Source organism: Bubalus bubalis, chromosome 16, assembly GCF_019923935.1.
Source record: "Bubalus bubalis isolate 160015118507 breed Murrah chromosome 16, NDDB_SH_1, whole genome shotgun sequence".
In the NCBI taxonomy this organism is placed as follows: Eukaryota; Metazoa; Chordata; class Mammalia; order Artiodactyla; family Bovidae; genus Bubalus; species Bubalus bubalis.
Genome location: NC_059172.1, coordinates 30,144,309 through 30,157,418, shown reverse-complemented (window position 1 = coordinate 30,157,418; position 13,110 = coordinate 30,144,309). Strand labels below are relative to the sequence as shown.

Genomic DNA, 13,110 nt, shown 5'->3' with positions numbered 1-13,110 from the left:
CCATCTTTACTGGAGACATCTGGGACCCTGGGCACAGACATCCTCATAGACCTACTGTGGCCCAGAGAGGCTGCTAACCGGCTTCAGGCCACACAGCAAGTCAGGAGTCAAGTGGGTGCTGGGACCCAGGCCTTCAAGACCTAGCCCAGAGCACTCTCCACTACCCCTGGGTCCCCGTTTTGGAGCATGGATAAAACCCAGAGAGGAAGAACAGTGAAAACAGTCAAGATGAGGCACCCACCCCCACATCATGCTGGTCAGAAGGCACTGGCCATTGACAACTGGGCTCCCAAGACAGAGGTTGAAAACAACACCCAGTTGCTCTGCTGTTCCCTGCCTCACTCACTGCAGGTACTGATGGGCACATTTCTGTACAGAATGGGCTCAGCCTGCTTCTGCACAGGCCTCAGCAAAAGGAAGGAGGTTCCAATTGCAGCATGGTGGACTTAAGTTAGACACAAGAAAGAACTTCCTGAAGCAGCATTAGAAGCGGACAGTACAGGTAGAAAGGAAACAGGATGAAAGTGGTTGTGGAGTCTCTTCTAAAATACAAGATGCTTGGATTTCCCTGGTGGTCCAGTGTTAGAGTCTGCCTTGCAATGCAGGGGACACAGGTTGGATGCCCAGCCAGGGAACTAAGATCCACACGACGTGGAGCAACTAAGCCCAAATGCCACATCTAGAGAGAGTCCATTCATCGCGATGAAAGATCCACATGATGCAAGGAAGATCCTGAGCAGCCAAATAAATAAATATTTTTTAAAAATACAAGATGCTATCTTATCCATCAGGGCTTCCCAGGTGCCGGTAGTGGTAAAGAACCCTCCCACCAATACAGGAGACATGAGAGATGTGGATTTGATCCCTAGGTCGGGAAGATCTCCTGTAGGAGGGCATGGCAACTCACTCCGGTATTCTTGCCTGGAGAAGCCCATGGACAGAGGGGCCTGGCAGGCTACAGTCCAGGGAATCACAAAGAGGTGGACAGAACTGAAGTCACTTAACACGCATGCACGCATCTCATCCATGAATTCATTTTAGCTTCAAAACAGACCTGGAAGGTAAGTGTGGCTACCATTTTCTTCTGTTTACCCTTACTTTCTAGGTGGGCAACTGAGGCTCAGAAAGTGTAAGTAACTTACCCAGTGTCTTCAAAGCTCTAAAGAGGCAGAGCTGGGCTGCAAAGAGATCAAGGCACGACCACATCCACCCTTGGCATCTCGCTGCTCCTCCTCAGTCTGTAGGAGATTTTCATCCGGGAGAAGAGGGAGTGCTCAGTGGTGGCCAGCTATTAAGGAGAGGGCTCTGCATTCTAGGACTGCCCTGCTGTCCCCACAACGCCACGCCCCAAAGGCCTCCAGACACTTTCCACGCAATATGGCCCAATACATCTTCTGTCTGACTATGCACCTGAGCTCATCTGGCGCCAGCCTCCCCGTAGCCTTTGCCTGACTCCTGAGATAAGGCTGTCCCTGGTAAGACCACCCTGGAAGCTACCTGCAGCCTGACCTAGGGGGAAGAGGCATGGGACAGGGTGAGCCCCGAGGTCCCTGCCTCCTCTGCAGCAACAAGTGAAGGGGAGGCTTGGCTCCTCCAACCACGCTCAGCAATCTCCGAGTCACTACCGGGCCCTGGGAGGGCTTAGCCCTGTTCCACTGCTGGGGAAGCAAAGGGCCAGAGCAGCCAGGCCACTTGCCCACAGTCAAAGAATAAGAAATAATTCAATGAGAAACTGAGCAGGGATTCAAACGCATGTCTGTCTGATTCCAGAAGCCATGTGTGTCACCAGAGCATCATTCCACCCTGGAGCATCATTCTACCCCGGAGCATCTTCCTGGCGCTCTGCTTGCTGCAGACCCTAGGGCCACGCCTCCGAGCCTTATGCTTCCTCTTCCTAGAACACCCTTCCCACCCAATTCAGACCAGTAGAGTTCCTAGCCTATCTTTTAAGATTCATTTCAAATGCCCCCTTCTCCATGAAGCCCCCCGGCTTCTCTCATTCTCTTCCGAGCTCCTGTGTTTTGGCTTGCATCCTGCTCAGAGCTGCCTGCCCTGCCCTGTGAGGAAGAGACTTGACCCACACCCTAACCATTCCCTGCCACCCCAGCCTTGGGGCTTCTCCAGGGTGGCGACACCCAAGTCTTCTTCCTCCCAGCTCTTCATGCAGACTTGGTGGTAGAACTTGGGGACATCTCATCCAACTGCTTTTTTCTCTTTTTTTTTGACAAATAAGCCATTTATTCTAAAGCAGAAAAAAAAAACAAACAAATATCCATTTTGATTTTCAAAACACCCTGGACATTTATCACATTAAATCAGTTATTTGATTACGGTCATCCCTCGGTATCTGCGGGGGACTGGCGACTGCTATCAGACACTGAGCCTTGGAGGCCACTTCTCACAGGACATGATTTGCAGGGGAGGACGTGGCGGGGGGGCGGGGGGAGGTAACTGACAGGTAAGTGTCCACAGCGGGGTCAGGCTGTGGGGAACGGTCACAGCCCTCGTCACCGGGGCAGAGTCTAGACTGAGGGCAGTGACGGTCCCCAGCCTCTCATTAAAGGTCCAGCCACATCGTGAGTTCTGGGCTCCCACTGTCTTATTTGTGATAATGGTAAAGACCGTTATTTCCTGGGCACTTCCTGCTCACCAGGCACCGTCCCAGGCACTTTCCATTCATTGACTCATCAATCCTCACAACAACCCTCTGAGGTACTCTCTGCTATTCCCAGTTCAAAGACGAGGAAACCCAGGCACAGGGAGGTTAGGGACACGGTGGTTAGTCCCCCAGCCATATTACAGCAGAGTCAGGATTTCAGGAGAAAGTCCGGTTTTAGAGCCTGTATTCTAACCACTATTCCATGCTTCCTGACCAAAAGGGACAGAGACACACGCTGGAAACTCACAGCTAGGTCCTCTGAGGACCAGTGGCAGCAGAGCTGGGCCAAGTGGTGGGAATGGCGGCCAGGGGCCTGAGCACCAGTCTCAAAGAGGTGGTGGAAATTTGGCAGAAATAGAAAGATGGGTGCCCCCAGCACTCCTCTCAGAGAGGACTGTGGAAGATGGGATGCTCTGGGGTGGGGGCTGAGATCCCCTTTGAGAGGGATAAACTCAAGTATCAAAGATGAGCCCTAAACTGTATCCCTTGGAGGGTGAGTCCAGAGCACCTCATAGGTTTTACCTGAAAGCCTTGCGTTTGTTGTTTGCCTCTCTGGGCCCAGCCCACTTTGCATCGGGGCCCCTGGAGGCTGAGGTGTTGAGTTATCTGCTGTTGGTTTCCGGGAGGTTCACCCAGTGGGAAACCCCAATGGGACACTGGAGGAAAGAAGGGAGTGGAAGTTTTATTCCACCACTGGGGCTCCTGGGTTACCTGGGTCCCTCTCCTGCAGGACAGAGCCTCTGTCCTGATAGCTGACCACTTCCTCCTGGGGCACCTGCAGCCCTGGGCAGGAACCGGCCCCCTGCAGCTGTGCTCCCTTTGCTGGTTTGCCACACCCCGTTGTCTGAGTAGCTCACTCTGGGCTCATACACCCTCCCTTGCTGAGCCAGAGCAGAGGAGACCAGGTACTGTTGCCAGTGACCCCTTTTGGCAGTCTTTCTTTCCCCCTCAGAGTCCCCTCTAAATGTGCTGGAACAAATGATTACATAATAGGGGTTTGCAGGGGGGCATGTTACTAAGTGTGCAGTCCTCCGCTCTCTCAGCCCGGGCCAGCACTCAGAGCAGGTTGGGAGCAGGGAGCAGGACTGGGCCATGAAGGCAGGAGGCAGAGTTCAGTGAGGTCAGCCACGGCCAGTGTGAGCACTCATGACACGCTAGGCACTGTGAACTATACACCAAGCACTTCATTCACTTCTCAGAACCTCCCCAAGGACGTTGCACATCCTATTTGCGCATTTTACAGAAGAGAACACCAGTGCTCAAAAAGCACAGCTGAAATGACTCTCCCAGGGTTGTATTTCCAGTAAGTGACAAAGCCAGGGCTCAAATGTGACTTTCTCTGCTTCTGAAACCCATCCTGGTAACTTCCCTGAAATAATTTTCTTGGATTGGCTTTCAACAGAGGCAGCTGACTTAAATGGGGTCAATTATTGGTGAGGGCCACACAGAGGCCTCCAATGTCTCCCCAGTACCCTCCCAGAGATGGAAAAAAAAAAAAACAACCTCTGGCATTCTTTAGTTCTCCCAGGTGGGACAGGGCCCCAAGCAGGCAGTGCAACTGGGTGTCCGGGTTGGAAAAACAAGCAGATTCAGACAAGGCTTCATTGTTAAGGAGAGCTTGACTCTTGGGCCATTAAAACAAAACCAAGCAAGACAAAATGCTTGCTGCCTTGTCTTATCTCTTAGAGAGAAGGGGGATGGGAAGGGCCCCAAGACTGGCTGCTGATCTCTCCCCACGCCAGCCTCCGTCTCCGAGACCCAGCTTCAGGTGGCTGGGCCAGTAGAAAGAGCAATGCAGGGGGAGCCCAGGGTCTGAATCCAGCAGGCTCTGCCACTGTCTGTGACCTTCTACAGCACACTGCTGGCATGGCCAGTGCCACACTGGTGCTTCCTGCACATGGCCTCATTTGGTCTCTACGGTCCTTTCAGAGAGAGATGTTATTTCTGTTTTCAGATGAGGACACTGAGGCTCAGAGAAGATACTCAAGCAGGGATCAGAGGGGTGTTGGAATCTAGGTTTATCAGATTGCAAAGTCTTTCCAGTCCCTGTTTCTCCAGGGAGGGCAATACCCTGGAAGCAACGAGCTCCTTGTCTCAGGGATGTACGGGTATCACCCAGGGATGCAATAGGAGGCATGCTGCAGAGGGTAGCCAGGTGGTTCTCAGTCTTGGTTGTGCTTTGACGTCACCTGGGGAGCTTTAAAAACTATTGTTGTGTAGGTCTTGCCCCAGGAGCAGGGACCAGGCAGAACTTTTAAAAGTTTCTGCAGTGATTCTAGTGTGTACAGCAAATTTGAGAGCCATGGGCCCAGATGCTCACTATAACTTCTTCCACCCCACACCTTATAAAGGGAAGAAGGGCTTTGTTACTCTGACCTCCTTTTACAAGAGAGGCAAAAACCAGGCAAAATATAAGGGCCAAGGTCGTGTCCTTAGGGCCCACCATCAGCTGTGAGTTCAGGCAGTGTGAGGGGACCCTGATTTTAGGGTGCCTCTGGGGTGAACTTTTTAAAAGATACTTGGGGGGTCCTGGCTCCTTTGTCAGTGGAAGAAAAGTTTCTCTTTGAGCCTCCTGGGTGGGAGGGTGAGGCAAATTCTTCAAGGCCTTTTTTTCTTTTACATAGAGTTCACTCATTCAAAAGCTAAACAGCTGTAGGATTAACGCTGGAAGACCACCTCTGCCGGTGGGTGTGCTTTGGGAGCAAGAAGATAAAAGATCTCCAAGCAAGGCCTGTTTATTCTTTTCTGTTGGAGATTTGGTCCCAGGCCTGGGAAGAGCTGAGGCTCTCAAACCTCGACCCACACTTCCTCCCACCTGCCTCCTTGGTGCCCTCAAGCAGGATGTCACGGATGGTGAGACAGCGTGGGGCAGGGGGAAGATGGAGGCCTGTGGAGTCCAGCAGACCCAGGGTCTGCCCAGGCAGGGACTCCTCCTGGACAGGAACCACTCCTCTCTGAGCCTGTGCCTACTGTTGCCCGCACAGCGATACCAAGGTGAGTGTGCATGTATGCGTGTTAAGTGATACTTTTCAATGCAGTTCCAGGAGCACCGCCTCCAGGAAGCCCTTCCGGACTCCATCTCTGCCCTGCACTGAGCAAACCCAGCCCCTGGCCTCTGCCACACTGTGTGTTGTCACTGCTTCTGTGTGCTCCCCTCCTGAGGAGGCCGCATATTCATTCACTATCCAGGGCAGCTGCCCTGTGCCTGGGACTCATTTCCTACGTCCATGCTGAGCACCTATTCTTTGACTCCAGTAGGTGCTCAAGATACAGGCAACAACAGCACATATGCACTGAGTGCTTATTATGTGCCAGGCATTTTTCTGAGTGTTTTACATGAATAATGCATTTAATCCTCACCACAACTATAACTGTTCCCATTTTACAGATGGAGAAACTGAGACCCAGAGAGGTTAAATCACTTGCCCAAGTCACATGGCTAGAAAGTGTGCACTTGGGCTGTGATCTGAGCGTTGCCCTCTAACCATCCACAAATGTCCATGGGATCGGTCCCTGCCTTGGGAGCTCAGTCTTCACAATTTGGAGGTTTTGTATCTGTGTTTACTTGTTGAATGTCTGTTCCCCCCACGGACCAAAATCTCCAGTCATGTTATGTTTTGTAACATGTAATCATGTGTGCATGCAGAGGGAGAGGGAGACCAAATGAACACTGCTTCCCTTAAAGGAACGATTCATTCTGCTCAGCATCTGCTACCTGGACTCCAGACGGCTCCTCCCAACTGGGTCATTCCTGCTGTGAAGGTCTGGGAAGGACCAGGTCCCTGGACATCCCTCCTGGTCCTGATCTCTGCCTAGAACTTGGCCTACCTACTGGGAGGGTGGTGGGAATGGCAGTTCTCCAAATTCGATCTGCCAGAGTCCTCCCCAGGTGGCAAAGCATCCTCCTGGACGAAGCCCTCCCTGCTGATTGGCACACCCTCCCTCCCAGCTTCAGTGGCTGGGCTCTTCCATCAGCTTCTTACTGAGTCACTTGATCACGAAGCAACTGGGGGGACGGGCAAGGGGACTCATGCTGCCGGAGTCTGTGTGTCAGGCCTGGCACCTGCCTCCCATCGTCTCATTTAACCCCTGCAACACTGTGATTACCGGTGACATTTTATAGAGACGGAAACAGAGGTACAAAGATTGAGTAACTTGCCTAAGGGGCAGCTTACACTGGCTCTCCTGGGACAGGGTAGAGGCACCCACTCTGTGCCAGGCACTCTGGGAGCAGGGGGAGAATTGGGTGGCAGAGAATCTGCTTCTGACTGGCTAGCAAGGGAAGCAGACCTACATAAACCCAATCCACAGACCACAGCAGGCAAGTAAGGGCTGTGGATCTGCAGAGGAGGAGTCCTGGAAGCTTCTAGAAGGAGACATCTTCAGGCCTGGCTCGCTTCCTGATTGCTCCACTCCCACGACCACCACAGGAAGAAGGGCAAGCCTTGGCTGACAAAGTTCTGGTGCCCCGTGGGTCCCGCCCTGGAGGCTGCAAAGGGAGGAGAGGCAGCTGCTCAGCCAGCTGCCCCGCCAGTGACCCCACTGTGACCAGGCCCGCCTGCCTCCAGCCCTGCCAACCTGGCCTGGCCCAGCCGGCTCCCAATCACAGGGTCGTCTCGGCCCAGTTAATGACCATGCTCCAGCAGCCCAGGCCGCCTCCCTCCTTCAGGGGGAGGAGGCAGCGGCTAACTACAGAGCCTGCTGGTCCAGACAGCGCCTGGGCCAAAAATCACAGCCGCCCATCGTACCACATCCTCTGGCTCTGATGCTGTGGTCTCCTCCCCTACCTTCCAGGGTCACAAAGGACACTGCAGAAGGCTGGAGCTCTGGAAGCTTGGATACCCCACTCCCCTCCCCATAGACCCGGGGAAACAGGACCACAGATGGGTCTGATTCACCCCAATTCATACAGCCAGCCAGTGCAGGGTCCAGGGCCCCCTGCTCAGCCCAGCACTGCCCTTCCCTAGCCCTGGGAGGAAGGACCCTTTCCAGGCTTTTTACATGTGCCGTTTGCTCTCGAGGTACTTGGGTGGAGTTGAAGAGGCAGGACATCTAAGAGCTGCTGTGCTGTCTGTTCAGTCGCAGATAACAGCGCACTCCTGACTTCTCCCACCATCTAGCTGTGTGACCTTGGGCAAGACAAGGGGCCTTTCTGAGCCCTAGTTTCTGGGGCATAACAGTAGCTTCCTCCCAGCGTTGTGAATGAGAGGGTCTGTAAAGCAGCACCATGTCTAGCTCAGAACAAGTACTCAAGAGCATTAGCAATTGCTCATATCACCATTACAGTAGTAGCAAATGAGTGTGGATTTTACCGACTGTAAAGTTGGATGCAATTGTAGGAATTGTTTATACTATTACTATGAAGTGTGAAAGATTTAGAGGCAGTGTGACCAGAGGCTTGGGTAATCCAAGAATGTTTCTCAGTGGGGGGTGGGGGGATGGTGGGGATTTATGTTCTGAATTGGGCCTTGACTGATGGGGAAGTGGGCAGAGCGGAGGATGGTATGGACAATGGGAAAGAAAAGTGAAAGTGTTAGTCACTCAGTGTCTGACTCTCTGCGACCCCATGGTCTGGCCATGGACTTCTCTGGGCAAGAATACTGGAGTGGGTTGCCATTCCCTTCTCCAGGGGATCTTCCCAACTCAGGGATCAAAGCCTGGGTCTCCTGCATTGCAGGCAGATTCTTTACCCTTTGAGCTATCAGGGAAGCCCATGGATGATGGGAGGAACCCCATAAACAAAGGGGCCACACGTGATGTGTTTAGGAAACAGTGGTGAGCAATGACCAGGGGTCCATGCAGTGGCTTTGGTGGGCAAGACCTTGAACACACGAAGAGGTCTAGTCTCCATCTTACTGGTAAGAAGGAGTCACAGAGGGTTCTCAATGGGGCCCTGTGATGCTTTCTGCAGTGTGAATTCTGTCTGGCATTCAAGGCCCTCCACCATCTGGCCACCCACCCCTCTTATTCACACCCTTCTCTGACCCCACAGATTCATCACCACTCTAAGTTCTCCCCACCTCCCTGCTTATTACACCAGCTCATCTTTCCCGCCATTAGACCACCTTCACAGCGAGGCACTCTTTCATTAAATGCCTATCAGGCCATCTTTATGTATATGACCTCACAGTTACCTGTAGCTAACCTCATTTTACAGAGGAGGGAGCAGAGGCCTGGCCGGGCAGGTGCCTTGCTCACAGTTACACAATAAGTGGCACAGCCAGAATTCAACCTTGAGCTGATGTCAGGACCGCTACTCTCTACAGCAAGTTGCCTCTAGCCCCTGTCTAGACACCTTTCTCCTTGACAAAGCCTTCCAGGATATTCTGGTCCCCAGGAGCCTCTCCCAGCCACCCCTCCTGACCCATTTGGAATCAGGAGCCCAACAGCTTGATCCTTGTTCATCTAGCTTGGTTTCCATTGTTTCCTGCAGGCCCACCTTGCCCCCTTTAAGAGAGCTGGGGTTGATAACAGGTCACTTTCTTCCTGTTGCCCCTTTCTGCCATATCTAAGACTTGATCTAGCACTGACAGGAACAACCTGCCTCCTCTGGTGGGGTTCAGAAACCCAGCTGAACACAGAGCAATCAATTCCTCCAAGCTGCCTCCCAGCAAGGGGAGCCATAAATTATTTACTGCACCTTTGTGGCTAGGGAGGCCAGACAATGGGCCAGAGGGAATGAACACCCACTCCCCCCAACCCTGAAGGGAGCCAGCAGCCCTGAGGTGAGGGGTCAGAACCCAAAGCCTCCTTGCCAGGGCCCCGAAGCAGATTCAAAAGGGTTATAGGATGAGGGCGGTGGCCCAGGGGATCCTGACCCTTACAGCTGAGCAAATCCAGGTCTGTGAACCTGCAACAGTAGCCTCCATTCCTACTCAAGGCAAGTCTGAGAATTTCTCTGGCTTTCCTGGTCAAAAATTCAAGCTTCCTTTTCTTACAGGGAAGGAAATAGCTATCTGGCCATGTGCTGTATATTCATACCTCATTTAAACCTCACAACAACCTTGTAAAAGAGGAGTTCTAATTCACAGAGAAGCAGCTGGGGCTCAGAGGAGTGAAGTGACTTGCCCAACACCACATGGCCAGTGGGAGGAATCAGAGCAGATTTCTGCTGCCTGGTGTGACTCACTGCTGTCTGCCCGTGCACTCAGCCTGTCCCATGGAGTGCTAGTCCCCACAATGCCTTCTCCATCCGGACACCTTCCAGGGCATCTGGTACACAGTCAGCACTCAGTTCCTGAAGCAAACTCCAAGGCTCTGCGCAGATGGTTTCACCTCTCTGAGCCTCAGTTTCCCACACAAGGTAGCCATTAGCAACAAGCCCCGTCTTGGCAAACACCACTCTTTAACACTTGACAGTGGGCTGGGCGAGATGGCCCTACTCTCTGAGCAGGTAACCCATCACCTGCCTTGACTCCATTTTACAGGTGAGGCGTGGAGCCACGGATGCCTCCAAGAGGCCCCTGGGGGGCACCCCAGTGTCTTCTGCCTCACTGTGTTCCAGATCCTTTCTACTCCACCATGAAATGAGATCACAGGTGTGAGATTATCTCATCAAAGAGGAGCTTTGTTTAGATGCGGGATTATTATGAGCATTTGAACCCCCAGGGAAGGTGGGGGCTGGGAATCCCAAGCCCCTCAGTTACTTTCTCTTCCAGGTCCCCCAACACTCACCCCCAGAGACTGAGAGCTTCCAGTCTTCAGCTGACCTCTCCACTCTCCCCTACCTCCCAGGGGCTTTCCAAGGTGGTTTCCCCTTGACTCCAGGAAGCTGGGCACAGCAGGGGTTAACAAGTCCCAGCCAAGGCCACCAGGGCTCCTATTGAGGCCACGTTCCCTTCCCACCAAGAACAAGAGCCCACGGAGTCCACGCCAAGCACTCTTTCACAACATCCTTCTCCGTGCACAACCCCAGGAGGCAACAGGACCCCTGCCTGGGAATCCGGCCCCTGGGACTGTGCCCTTCGCCCCGGCAGCCCCAACCCTGGGAACCTGTGCAAACCCCTGCCCTCCCAGACCAGAGGTGTCTTGCAGATTCCCCTGCCCCGGAGAGGCTGCGGTCAGACTTGAGGTCTGGGCCAGAGGCTGTGGGGCTGCTGATCTGTCTCAGGCCCCAGCACCAACCACATGGATTCTCACAACAGCCTCACATGTGGTCACTGAGACCTTACATCTGGGGTGGGAAAACCCCAGCCACCCATTGAGAAGACGCTAACCAGGGAAGCAGAGTGGATACCTTGAAGGATGTCTGGGAAGGTTCTTCTCAAGTGTACTTCTGGCTCAACCTGTCACTTGTTTTAGGACCTCAACAATTGGTACCCCCTTGTTCCCAGGCCTCAGTGTCCCCCTTTCCAATGTTCAGCATGTGCGCCGGGTGAGTGCTGAGGGCCTCATCTCCTTCAGCTCTGACAGGCTTTGACTTGGGGACCTCTATGGTGTGTTCTCCTAGCAGATAAGCAGCGTCTCAGGACCGCCTAGCCTCTTAGAGACGCTGGATCCTGGCACACAGGGGACGGGGCAGATGTCAGGGAGGGAAGCTGTGAAACTGGTAAGCTTCCCATTTCTGCTTTCAACTCTGGGTCACCTTTCCTGGGAGGTGACATGACAACGGTGTGGGAGGGAAAGACCACCTCCCAGCCTCAGGATCAGCTCTCCGAGGGCCCAGTGGCCCCACCTTGACCCCTCCCCCCCACCTCCTGCCTGGCAGCTATGCACTTCCTTTCTTTTCCTCTCCATTCTCTGCTCCTCTCCCTTTCCAGCCTAACACTCCTCCCCAGTCTCAGCACCAGAGTAAAAAAGAGCAGGGTCAATCAACCCTGATGAACCTCAGTTTCCCCATCTGTGAGCGCTCTTAACAGCACACACCACCTTTGATCACACGCAGTGGGAGTGAGCCATTTGAGGGATCCTTTGCGCAAGGGTGGGGCGCGGACCCGCACACAATGGGCGCTCAATAAGTGCCCGTTTTCTCCCCTTTTCTCCTCCCTTTCCCGCGCCCCGCTCCTAGTCAGTTCCAGCTGCAGCTAATGCCCCGTGCACACCCGCAGGTGGCCTCGGAGCTGCCAGGATGGGGTCGGAGGCCGCCTTTGCTCGGCATCCGGGGCTCTCTCACCTGCAGCTCTCGGCTCTCTCTTGTGTTCTCTTCGGGGCAAGCGTTCAGCTCCTCGTCTGGGCGGCAGGAAGGTGGCAGCTTCGGCTCGCAGCACCAGCACAGTCTGGCTCAGTCTGACTGTCCAGCCCGCCTGGGACCCCTCACGGGGCTCTGGACCAGGCCGGGGCTTCCTGGACTTTCGCACGGATCCCAAGTCCGAAGTACCGTGTCAGAGGCGGCAGAAGGTCCGGGTTTCGGGGAACCAGAGTCTGGAGGCGTCCGGACTCCTTTGCACTCAATCAGGGGGCTGGGGTGCACTCCGCCTTAACTCTGGCCGAAGGGCTGGGGGCTCCGACACACACTACAGAAAGGCTGTGAGCGAGCCCGTAACCCTGGAACCTTATGGTGGGCCAGGAGCGTCCCGTCCCGGTGCACTGGATCTGGGTCGGGGGTTCGGAGCGTCCGGACTACACGTCCCGGACCGCGGACCAGGGAGCGTCCCGCCAGAACCCGGGGCTGGGGCAGGCGGGGCAGGGCAGGGCGCCGGCGAGGAGCGCGGAGCCGCGGCGGCCGGAGCCGGCCGGGAAGTCTTTCTAGGTCCGGACTCGGCTGGCTCCGCAATATGGGGCGGTCCACGGCGCGGCAGCTGACTCCAGAGCTCCGGGCCGCGGCTATACTTCCTCCTCTTTCCTCGGCTCGCTCGCCTCTCGCTTAGTCCCGCACCGCAGCCGCTGCCACCGCCGCTGTCATCCCCACCGCCCACTCCCACTGGAGCTGCAGTCTGAGCCCGAGCCGAGCAGCCGGTGTAGCGCCGCTCAGTGCCTGAGCGCTGGCCAGCACGGCCCCTCCCGAGTAGGGGCGGGATCAGTATGAGGCCCCGCCCACCCGAGCTACAAGCAAGGGGCGGGGCGAGCTCCAGATTCCGCTCCTACCCCACCCGGCTCAGGTCCCGCGCCGTCGGGCAGCTGGAGCCAATCCGAGAGCGGGAAAAGAGCGGAACTCTGCGGAACGTGGACTCTACCTCGGAGAGGGCGGGGCCGAAGCGGAGCGGTGCAGCAGCAGACTGGACAAGGGAGGGCACGGTGGGATTTTAAAGAGCTGAGCTGAGGAAGAGGGTAACCTGGGGACCCGGATGGAAGTAGGAGTGGGGAAGGCTGGTTTATCTGGGACCGAGGGTGGGCAGTCAAGGGGTAGGAACAGGGGTCGAGGTGGGAAAAGGAACAGGATGGAAACGAAGGTAGTTATCCTGGGGCGAGTGGAGTCCTCAGGAATAGTGAAGCCCTCGATACTGGTGGGACACAGCCTCACAGTATCCTTCTCCCTCTCTGGCTTCTAAGGCTCAGCGTGAGATGAACTTGGA

The 13,110-nt window shown here is 54.9% G+C and overlaps 1 protein-coding gene across 11 annotated transcripts in view; it reads right to left on the bottom strand.

Moving 5' to 3' along the window:
* Positions 1 to 12,705, bottom strand: part of GDPD5 (glycerophosphodiester phosphodiesterase domain containing 5) — a 90,661-nt gene extending 77,956 nt beyond the window's left edge. For 3 of the 11 annotated variants that reach the window (XM_044929357.2, XM_044929360.2, XM_006074079.4), the window contains exon 1: positions 11,772 to 12,642. The gene's annotated coding sequence lies outside the window, so the exon portion shown is untranslated. Of the gene's footprint in view, positions 1 to 1,142; positions 1,289 to 11,771 lie in introns of all 11 variants that reach the window. The other 8 variants (XM_044929354.2, XM_044929356.2, XM_044929355.2 and 5 more) reach the window with 7 other exon arrangements.
* Between the last annotated feature and the right edge of the window lie 405 nt (positions 12,706 to 13,110).